Here is a 12,121-nt window from a genome sequence, read left to right as displayed (position 1 = left end):
AACATCTTGTGTATGCCGTTGTCAAAACAAGGTCCAATGGTGTCCTGAAAGAATGCATGTCAAAGTGCTATGGCTACAAGTCTGCGACTGACATGAGGAGACGGACGAGTGCAGCAGTTATACCTTCATCGCACCAGTTCTGGTGAGCAGATCAGGAAGACCAGTTTGGCTGTGTCAAGTCCTGTCTTATCTGACAGTGGTGTGGTCTAAGCTGACCCTCTACAGCACTGCCTGTTAAATTCTGCCTAGCGCTGCCAGGGAGAAGACAAAGGTACTGTATGCATTAGGTCAAATGACCTTCATGTACTTAGAATGTAAGTCCACACTGACCTTCAATGTATCAATCAATTTCCTGTCTTTCTATAGAATAATATTGCCACTAGAATTTTGATAGCAAACAGTTATGCTGCTAGTTGGCTCCCCATGTAGGAGGAATGACCCCCAGAGAGCAGTAAAGTTCCACATAGTTGTGCCGGTCAGACAGGTGGATGTTGTGGACCTTCGGGGGGTGGTGCTCCCAGAATGTCCATGGCTGTCTGGTTGGCTTCCAGCTGCTCAAGGGCTAGACGGTGGTAGTCCAACCTGGAGAAGATCTCTAGCAAATAAAATGAGTGCAGGCAGAAATACAATGTATGAGTATTAGGTCATTCTTTTTGAAGTCTAAGGTGAGGACATCTTGTCTTGATTTAACATTTGTATTATGATCCATGTTATGTTGCCTCTTTCTAAGGTCATGATATGAAGATGAACATGGCAAGACCTAAGTGACACTTAATTTTCAGAAGGTAATGATGCATCATCCAGCACCAGTCAACAAGGTGGTGTAGATGGCCATCGGACTGGAGTTTGCTTCGTGTGACCCTAATGATTGTTGCTCAGAGTAGCACACTCTCTGTACCAGCGACAAGAAGACCCTGGGGAGTAGACTGTTCAATGACAGATATACAATGTTAAAGATGTTATCTATTTGAAATCTCAAATTGACAAATTTGCTTGGATTAGTTGCTTTCCATAAAAACTTTGTATTTTTGCCAAAAAAGGTCAGAGCCCAATTCTTTGAACTGAATCATCCCACATTTCATCAGGATCTGTGCATCAAAAGGAGACCACATTCAGATCATTTGAATCAAGTCATGAAATGATATTTATTTAGCTTCAGTTAACGTTTGTCATCTTCATATACTTTGTTAAAGGGATAGTTCACACAAATTACACGTTGGATTCCTGTAAGATGCTTTTGGTTTTGTTTACCTATACACGGTTTTAAAACTAACTTTTTTGTTTGGCACAAATCCAATGCAAGTCAATGGTGCCTATTACCATTCCATGTCCAAATCATTTATAGTTTCAAAATTTGATACTTTATTGATGATTTGGACATGAAGCCCAGATGGAATCCAAAGCATGGATTGCTGTCATTCCTTGTCCATAGACTACTTAGAAAACCAACATGTCACTTTTACTTTGGATGAACTAGTTTCACTTTCTAGTTTTATTAGTCATATGTACAGGATACACATGGTATACATCGTCCAACTAAAGGCTTACTTGCAGGTTCCTTTTCAACAATAAGAAATGGTACAAAAATAAGAATACGAACGTGAAGTCAATGGAAATGGAATAATACAGTATTTCTTTCACATAAGTATAATACAGGAAGGCACAATTTATAGTACAATATTTACATGTGTATTGGGGATGGGGGGCAAGTATAAATTGAGCAGTATAATAAGAGTCTGGTAGCAGCAGTTATGATGTGTACAGAGGAGGTGGTCAGTTCAAGTGTTCAGCAGTTGGATGGCTGTAGATCAGGGATGGGGTCTCAATTTACTGTTGCGAGTTAGAATAGTAGAATACACCAGGTGAAATTTGGTTGTGCATCAGCAGTTTTCCTCTTATGTACAGTGGTAAGAAAAAGTATGTGATCCCTTTGGAATTACCTGGATTTCTTCATAAATTGGTCCTCAAATGTGATCTGATCTTCATCTGTCACAACAATAGACAGTGTGCTTAAACTAATAACACACAAATTGTCTATATTGAATAAATAATTTAAACATTCACAGAGTAGGTTGGAGAAAGTATGTGAACCCCTAGCTAATGACTTCTCCAAAAGCTAATTGGAGTCAGCTTACCTAGAGTTCAATCAATGAGACGAAATTGGAGATGTTGGTTAGAGCTGCCTTGCCTCACAAAATTTGAGTTTGCTATTCACAAAAGCATTGCCTGAGATGAACCATGCCTCGAACAAAAGAGATCTCAGGAGACCTAAGATTAAGAATTGTTGACTGAAAACGGTTACAAAAGTTTCTCTAAAAGCCTTGTTGTTCATCAGTCCCTGGTAGACAAATTGTCTATAAATGAAGGAAAAGTTTAGCACTCCCTAGGAGTGGCCGTCCTGCAAAGATGACTGCAAGAGCACAGCGCAGAATGCTCAAAGAGGTTAAGAAGAATCCTAGAGTGTCAGCTAAAGACTTACAGAAATCTCTGGAACATGCTAACATCTCTGTTGACGAGCCTACAATACGTAAAACACGAAACAAGAATGGTGTTCAAGGAAGAAGAAGCCACTGCTGTCCAAAAAAAACATTGCTGCACGTCTGAAGTTTGCAAAAGTGCACCTGGATGTTCCACAGCGATACTGGCTAAATATTCTGTGGACAGATGAAACTACAGTTGAGTTGTTTGGAAGGAACACACATGATGTGTGGAGAAAAAAAGGCATTGCACACCAACACCAACATCAAAACGTCATCCCTACTGTAAAGTATGGTGGAGGGAGCAACATGGTTTGGGGCTGCTTTGCTGCCTCAGGGCCTGGACAGTTTGCTACTGTATCATTGACAGAAAAATGAATTCCCATGGTTATCAAAACATTTTGCAGGAGAATGTAAGGCTGTCTGCCAATTGAAGCTCAACAGAAGTTGGGTGATGCAACAGGACAACAACCCAAAACACAGAAGTAAATCAACAACAAAATGGCTTCAGCAGAAGAAAATACGCCTTCTGGAATGGCCCAGATAGTCCTGATCTCAACTCGATTGAGATGCTGTGGCATGACCTCAATAGAGCAATTCACACCAGACATCCCAAGAATATAGCTGAAATGAAACAGTTTTGTAAAGAGGAATGGTTCAAAATTCCTCCGGACTGTCAGAAAACATTTGGTTGAGGTTATTGCTGCCAAAGGAGGGTCAACCAGTTATTAAATCCAAGGGTTCACATACTGTTTCCACCCTGCACTGTGAATGTTTACACAGTGTGTTCAATAAATACATGAAAATTTATAATTTGTGTTATTAGTTTAAGCAGACTGTTTGTCTATTGTGACCTAGATGAATATCAGATCAAATTTATGCAGACATTCAGGTATTTCCAAAGGGTTCACATACTTTTCGTTGTGTGTAGAATTGATGGAAATTGGGGGGGGGGGGGGGGGGGGCTGTGGGTACCAAGACTCGCAAGCAACTGCGGCCCCTCATGAGTTTAGATTTTTTGGCCCCACCCTCATCAAAGTTGCCCATCCCTGCTGTAGATAGAAACGGTCTCTGAGCCTGTTGGACCTCATGCTCTGATCTGCCCGAAGGTTAGGGAGAGAACAGCCCGTGGCTGGGGTGTGTGGGGTCCTTGATGCATGCCTTCCAGGCTCTGTCGCAGCCGGCCGTGACCGGGAGACACATGGGGCGGCGCACAATTGGCCCAGCGTCGTCCGGGTTAGGGGAGGGTTTGGCCGGTAGGCCAAATAGTTCTTCGATAAAAATACAGGTGTATCGAAGAGCCCTCACTGCTGCTCGACCATCCTATTTTTCCAACTTAATTGAGGAAAATACGAACAATCCTAAATGTATTTTTGATACGGTCGCAAAGCTAACTAAAAAGCAGCATTCCCCAAGAGAGGATGGCTTTCACTTCAGCAGTGATAAACCCATGAACTACTTTGACGAAAAGATCATGATCATTAGAAAGCAAATTACGGACTCCTCTTTAAATCTGCGTATTTCTCCAAAGCTCAGTTGTCCCGAGTCTGCACAACACTGCCAGGGCCTAGGATCAAGGGAGACACTCAAGTTTTTTAATACTATATCTCTTGACACATTGATGAAAATAGTCATGGCCTCTAAACCTTCAAGCTGCATACTGGACCCTATTCCAACTAAACTACTGAAAGAGCTGCTTCCTATGATTGGACCTCCTATGTTGAACATAATAAACGGCCCCATTTCCACTGAATGTGTACCAAACTCACTAAAAGTGGCAGTAATAAAGCCTCTCTTGAAAAAGCCAAACCTTGACCCAGAAAATAATTTTAAAACTATCGGCCTATATCGAATCTCCCATTCCTCTCAAAAAAAATGAAAAAGCTGTTGCGCAGCAAATCACTGCCTTCCTGAAGACAACAATGTATACGAAATGCTTCAGTCTGGTTTTAGACCCCATCATAGCACTGAGACTGCACTTGTGAAATGACCTTTTAATGGCATCAGACCAAGGCTCTGCATCTGTCCTCGTGCTCCTAGACCTTAGTGCTGCTTTTGATACCATCGATCACCACATTCTTTTGGAGAGATTGGAAACCCAAATTGGTCTACACGGACAAGATCTGGCCTGGTTTAGATCTTATCTGTCGGAAAGATATCCGTTTGTCTGATAAATATTGGTGATCCTCAAGGCTTCGTTTTAGGATGGCTATTGTTTTCCCTATAATTTTTACCTCTCGGTGATGTCATTCGGAAACATAATGTTCACTTTCACTGCTATGCGGACGACACAGTTGTACATTTCGATGAAACATGGTGAAGTCCCAAAATAGCCCTCCCTGGAAGCCTGTGTTTCAGACAGAAGGAAGTAGATGTTCTACTTTTAAACTCGGACAAAACAGAGATGCTAGTTCTTGGTCCCAAGAAACAAAGACATCTTCTATTGAATCTGACAATTAATCTTGGTTGTACAGTAGTCTCAAATAAAACTGTGAAGGACCTTGGCGTTACTCTGGACCCTGATCTCTCTTTTGACGAACATATCAAGACTGTTTTAAGGACAGCTTTTTTCCATCTATGTAACATTGCAAAAATCAGAAACTTTCTGTCCAAAAAATGGTGCAGAAACATGTATCCATGCTTTTGTCACTTCTAGATTAGACTACTGTAATGCTCTACTTTCCGGCTACCCGGATAAAGCACTAAATAAACTTCAGTTAATCTTGACTAGAACCCCAAAAATATTATATTACTCCAGTGCTAGCCTCTCTACACTGGCTTCCTGTTAAGGCTAGGGCTGATTTCAAGGTTTTACTGCTAACCTACAAAGCATTACATGGCTTTGCTCCTACCTATCTTACCGATTTGGTCTTGCCGTACATTTCTACACGTACACTACGGTCACAAGACACAGGCCTCAGTATTGTCCCTAGAATTTCTAAGCAAACAGCTGGAGGCAGGGCTTTCTCCTATAGAGCTCCATTTTTATGGAACCTTCTGCCTATCCATGTGAGATGCAGATTCGGTCTCGACCCTTAAGTCTTTATTGAAGACTCATCTCTTCAGTCGGTCCTATGTGTGTAGTGTAGTCTGGCCCAGGAGTGTGAAGGCGAATGGAAAGGCACTGGAACGACGAACCGCCCTTACTTTCTCTGCCTGTCTGGTTTCCCTCTCTCCACTGGGATTCTCTGCCTCAAATCCTATTACAGGGGCTCAGTCACTGGTTTACTGGTGCTCTTCCATGCCATCCCTAGGAGGAGTGTGTGCGTTGAGTCACTGACGTGATCTTCCTGTCCAGGTTGGCGCCCCTCCCTCGGGTTTGTGCCGTGGGGAAGATCTTCATGGGCTATACTCAGGCTTGTCTCAGGATAGTAGGTTGGTGGTTAAAAATATCCCTCTTGTGGTGTGGGGGCTGTGCTTTGGCAAAGTGGGTGGGTTTATATCCTGCCTGTTTGGCCCTATCCGAGGGAATCATCGGACAGGGCCACAGTGTCTCCTGACCCCTCCTGTCTCAGCCTCCAGTATTTATGCTGCAATAGTTTGTGACGGGGGGGCTAGGGTCAGTCTGTTCAATCTGGAGTATTTCTCCTGTCGGCTGTCCTGTGTGAATTTAAGTATGCTCTCTCTAACTCTCCCTCTTTCAGAGGACCTGAGCACTAGGACCATGCCTCAGGACTACCTGGCCTGATGAATCCTTGCTGTCCTCAGTCCACCTGGTCGTGCTGCTGCTCCAGTTTCAACTGTTCTCACTGCGGCTATGGAACCCTGACCTGTTCACCGGATGTGCTACTTTGTCCCAGATCTGCTGTTTTCAACTCTCTGGAGACAGCAGGTGCAGAAGAGATACTCTGAATGATCGGCTATGAAAAGCCAGCTGACATTTACTCCTGAGGTGCAGACCTGTTCACTCCTGTTGCACCCTCTATAATCACTGTGATTATTATTATCTGACCCTGCTGGTCATCTATGAATATTTTAACATCTTGGCAATGTTCTGTTATAATCTCCACCCTGCACAGCCAGAAGAGGACTGGCAACCACTCATAGCCTGGTTCCTCTCTAGGTTTCTTCCTAGGTTCTTGCCTTTCTCAGGAGTTTTTCCTAGCCACCGTGCTTCTATACCTGCATTGCTTGCTGTTTGGGGTTTTAGCCTGGGTTTCTGTACACTACTTTGTGACATCAGCTGATGTAAGAAGGTCTTTATAAATGGATTGATTGACTGGTGTTTTCTTAATCATTTTTTAAATCAGTCTTAACGTCAACAGTGAAGAGAGACTGGCCAATAAAAAGAAAAGACTAAGATGAAAAAAGAACACAGACACTGGACAGAGGAACTCTGCCTAGAAGGCCAGCATCCCGGAGTCGCCTCTTCACTGTTGACATTGAGACTGGTGTTTTGCAGGTGCTATTTAATGAAGCTGCCAGTTGAGGACTTGTGAGCCGTCTGTTTCTCAAACTAGACACTCTAAAGTACTTGTCCTCTTGCTCAGTTGTGCACCCGGGCCTCCCACTCCTCTTTCTTATCTGGTTAGGGCCAGTTTGCGCTGTTATGTGAAGGGAGTAGTACACAGCGCTGTACGATATCTTCAGTTTCTTGGCAATTTCTCGCATGGAATAGCCTTCATTTCTCAGAACAAGAATAGACTGATGAGTTTCAGAAGAAAGTTATTTGTTTCTGGACATTATGAGCCTGTAATCGAAAATGCTGATGCTCCAGATACTCAACTAGTCTAAAGAAGGCCAGTTTTATTGCTTCTTTAATCAGAAATACAGTTCAGCTGTGCTAACATAAGTGTTTTCTAATTGTCAATTAGCCTTTTCAAATGATAAACTTTGATTAGCTAACACAACATGCCATTGGAACACCGGAGTGATGGTTGATGATAATGTGCCTCTGTACACCTATGTAGATTATCCATTAAAAATCAGTCGTTTCCAGCTACAGTAGTCATTTAATACATTATCAATGTCTACACTGTATTTTTGATACATTTCATGTTATTTTAATGGACAAGGAATGTGCTTTTCTTTCAAAAACAGGGACATTTCTAAGTACCCCAAACTTTTGAACGGTAGTGTACATTTGCTACCATCCTAGTATTTTTGTCAGCCATCTTTGCTGAAGAAAGTCTCCAGCCTTGGGTCGCATAGCATCAAATTCATCATGGGAACCACTCGATATGATTGGTCATCGCCCAGCAGTCGCCACTGGTGATTTGCATAAAGTTGGGAAATGTCTTACTTTTTCACCGCCTCCCACGCCACGTTCGCGCCGCCCAACGGTCCCCACCCTCTAAGCTTCTCATCATCATCATACTTGTCTCACGCACACAGTGCTGGTCATAAAAAAAGCTAGCTAGCTCATGGATGCAAATAATGTTCTTCCCCAAAAACATAGCACAATGACATAATCTGTTTCAGTAGCTATCGTTAGCTAGCTAACTATATAGCTAGGTGTCATCATCTAAAATAACCCTAATTTATAAGACAGTTATTTTAAGTGTGGCCGGACCCATCTATGTGAAGCTAGCCACAATAAGGATTAGCCACAAGCAGACTTTGCAGTTAGCCTCCACTATGTCTCCTTGTCATAGCTTTTGCGCCATCAGTATAGATACCAACACATTTTTACCACCAAAGTCCATTTGATGTCACAAAGCTGTTCAGTACTTAAAAAATATTCTCTCATGTTGTCCTGGTTTCCAGAAGAGGATGTCTTCTTTAATTGACCCACCATAAACGTAACAGACATATACCATGAGCCTTGCCAGGCCCTCCACATCTGTTGATTCATCCAGCTGTAACGCGTATAATTCACTGGCTTGTATGCAAAGCAGTAATTGTTTCAAAACATCTCCTGCCATGTCACTGATGCTTCGTGAAACAGTGTTGTTTGATGGAGACGATGTCTGTATAGTTTTTTGGGCCTTTTCCCCCAGCATTGTCCCAGCCATATCCGTGGCAGCAGGAAGAATTAAGTCCTCCACAATAGTATGGGGCTTGCCTGTCCTAGCTACTCTGTAGCTCACCATATAAGATGCTTCTAGCCCCTTCTTATTAATGGTACCTGTTGCTTTTATACATGTCTTACTACTCGAAAGACGTATTTATTCTCACTCAAAAAAAAACGTGGCTTATTTTTCAAAATGTCATGTTTCGTTTCTAAATGTCTGCGCAAGAGTAACGATTAATGTGATTGGAGGTAAATTATTTGACTAGGCTACCTGTATTTGACATTGTGTTGTTATTTCAACACTGGATGGTTTAATTTTATTTTTGGCAGTGAACAGGGATACTCAGGCGAGAAAAAAACCTCACCCAAATGTATAGCCCCGTTGGAAAATGTAATTGTACTGTTTGAAAATGTGAATATTTTTTTATGTGAATCACATTTGTATTTGGCTTACCCCTGGCGGCATTGCCAGTTTGGGAATACCTGCTTTAGAGGGAATGCTAGCTTCCTATTAAGGATACTTCAGCAAGCTGCTATTTGCTATGTTGAAAATTACAATCTCAGATTTGTAAAACAGATAGGAAATAGTAGCATCTTGGTGATGTTAGGTCTTAATCTTGAATTAAACTTTGTTTTGGGTCATGACAAATAAACACTATGACAAAGTTACAGTTGGTGATAAAATGTATAATTTACCTTGTTTAGATACGCCGTTTTATTTTCTGCCGTCAGAATGGGAAGGCAGTCCATAGCATGTGTGTGTGGGTGGGGGGGATCTGAGGCATGTAGAGTGGGACTAGGGGCTCCACTGTAAACTAAAACAATGATAACTATACAAGGCATATTGACATTTGAGATAGACATAAAGCGAGGCATAAAGCAATCACAGGTGTTGATTGGGAGAGGTGTGCAAAAATAATGAATGTGACATTAAGCAGACATTTTTATCTAAAGCGGCAGTATGCATGGGTTCATTTTCAGTTTGTGGCTCCGAGAATCAAACCCAAAATCATGACGTTTCGAGTGCCATGATTTTTTTCTGTTGACTGTTATGGTCGTTATTTATTTAGCTATTTTAACAGGCTATAGACTACATTTGTAACAGTTTAATAGTCTACTGCAATAATTCAACATGCATGGTTGTAGGCTGCATCACTCCTTCAGCCTAAATAGCAGATTATCAAATGGAAGATATAGGCTAGGCCTTTTCGTTCCTCCAGGCTGCGCTGTGCACGCACCACTATTGATAGGCCTACGTTTTTAGAAAATATAATTATTATACCTCCTAGGCTACAACAACACAGTGAAATGAGTAATTTATTATTATTACTACACAAATATTGTCTGGGCTGTAAACTGCAGTGATGTAGGATAATTTGAATTACCGCTCGAACATCCTTTTGTGTTTTATGCCTAAATAAAGCCCTGATTATAATACAACCATTTGGATCAGTTATGGGTTTATTCTCAACAGTTTACAAAGTCCAGAAAATTACATTAGGCCACTTATATGGTGTATTTTGTCAGGATGTTTCAGCGTTTACCGATAGGCCTACTATAGAAAAATAGGCTATAGCCTATGACACTGAGATGTGCTGTCTGTCGTGGATCATGTATTCCAAGTCGTCCTAATATTCACATGGCCACCAGTATATGCCTAAAAATTCTTAATGCCATGATATTAAGCCAGGATTGTCCGAAGAACTGAAATTAATAGAATTAGTGTGAGTGGAGTTCCCCAATTAATATGTAGTAAAATTTAATGAATTTATAGCATAGATTCTCTACGGTTCTTCTCCATCTAATAGTCTAATGGGCCAAATTTTAGCTTGCAAATGACCCAGCAAATTTTAGGTGAAATTATTACATTAATTTGTTTTTTTCTTTATTCTTCCATCATCTGACGAATAAATACCTCATATGGCATACTTCTGAAAAAGTTGAATTGGGCCTGGTATGCTGAAGTGTACTCGGCTCGAGTACCATTAGCCAGAACCCGAGTAGCTTAATATGATTCCGCTGGAGTCAGGAAGAGCTCGGCCTTTATGAAGTCCCCCGAGTCGGAGTCGATGCCGAGTCCCTTGAGTCAGAATAGGCCCGAATCCACCGTGTTGACTGTATCAGACCCAGAGAACACCAGCAAAGACATACTACTTCAAACACAATATAACACTGAAACCCCATTGAAGAACTCACATGTACAGATTTACAATGTATTTATAAAAATTATCTCCATATTAATTTCAGGGTCAAAACCTTGGGATTCTTGTGGCAACATCTCCATCTGGTGTATTTAAAGTGCAATTACAATCGTCGAGGATAAGCGCAACCAAGGACAGCACCGTAGCAGACAGTTTAGGAGATTCGTTCAAGCAAAGCTTTCTTGTAGTCCGGTGTAAGCATTTTGTTCGAAGACTATTACAACGAACTTAAATGAATAAGAAATTCAGTACTTTTAAAATAGAGTTCAGACCTTCATCTAGGTCAGGACAAAAGGAGTCTTAACCATAGACCGTATATAAACCATAGACATTTAGGGTGTTTTCACACAGTCCTATTTCAAGTGAACTCTGGGGTAGAAAAAAAGGAAAAGTTCTCAGTTCTCTTTGTATTCACACCGCCCTTACCTTTGAACAAGGACTGAAACTCTTTTGCCTATGCACTTCACCTATTTTGTGGTCCGAGTCCTCCTTGCATTTACATTGCTATGTTTAGAAAGGAACCAAGATCTTTTTCCAACATTCAATCAATGTACTGTGGGTTTTTACAAAGTGCAGGACAAGCCATTCCATCAGACTGTGTTATCGGACAGCTAGATATACCTTATACCTACTTACATTTTGGAAGCTAATATATTGCATTTATTTAAAAAGTGAGACATAATTGTAAGCAGAAGATACTATTAACATGTAAATATTATTGGTAACAGAATAACTGCAGATTAAATCATGCTGTAATTGACAATTGTACACCCAATTTAGGCTACTGCCCCTTTAAGAGCTAGTATATATTTTGTACCATATGTTATGATTCTTACCAAACATGTTGTCGTCTTCTCACACTATTCAAACCCCACAATCGAATTAACAGTTAATGAAGCTCTCTTAGCCTATAGATCACATATTGCAAACAAATAATCTGGACTAAAATCTGAATTTTGTGGCACTAATGTGAGGGGCTATGGCAGGGGTTAATGTTGTTGCAGCAGTGTAGTGCGGGAATAATGACAAAATAACCTGGGGAGTTTTGTGTTCAGTGTCCTAAAAAAGGGAACCGGACCGCGGAATTCATGCCAACCGAACTCAGACAACCTCTCGTGATGTTCTCAATTTAGGCTCGTTCCTTTAGTGTTCACACTGCAAAAAAAAAAAAACAACCGCACCGAGTTCACAAAAATTGTCTGTAAGGGACCATGTGATAACACCCTTAGTTAGACTGAGAACATTCGTGTGCCATGGGAGTCGCCATATATTGTTGCATAAACCATCACAAATTTAGCTTGAACAGAAACACATACATATAAACATTCGTGAACAATATATGTAAAGAAACGAAAATATCATCATTACCTAGTGTCATAGCAGGTCTGTATTTGTTTTATAACAACAACAAAATTCTAACCACATAACTTCCGACGAGATGTCCATCACGTGAGTAGACTTGATTCACCAATCACCGCGTTCTATGGACG

The 12,121-nt window shown here is 41.2% G+C and overlaps 1 long non-coding RNA gene across 1 annotated transcript; it reads right to left on the bottom strand.

Moving 5' to 3' along the window:
* Positions 1 to 10,301: 10,301 nt before the first annotated feature.
* Positions 10,302 to 12,081, bottom strand: LOC109872338 (uncharacterized). Its single transcript, XR_002252446.2, has 2 exons — positions 12,000 to 12,081; positions 10,302 to 11,786 (listed from the first exon to the last, which is right to left on the bottom strand). It is a non-coding gene; the product is annotated as an uncharacterized LOC109872338 (long non-coding RNA).
* Positions 12,082 to 12,121: the final 40 nt, after the last annotated feature.

This window comes from Oncorhynchus kisutch, linkage group LG27 (genome assembly GCF_002021735.2).
Source record: "Oncorhynchus kisutch isolate 150728-3 linkage group LG27, Okis_V2, whole genome shotgun sequence".
NCBI classification, from domain to species: Eukaryota; Metazoa; Chordata; class Actinopteri; order Salmoniformes; family Salmonidae; genus Oncorhynchus; species Oncorhynchus kisutch.
This window is presented reverse-complemented; position numbering and strand designations above follow the sequence as displayed.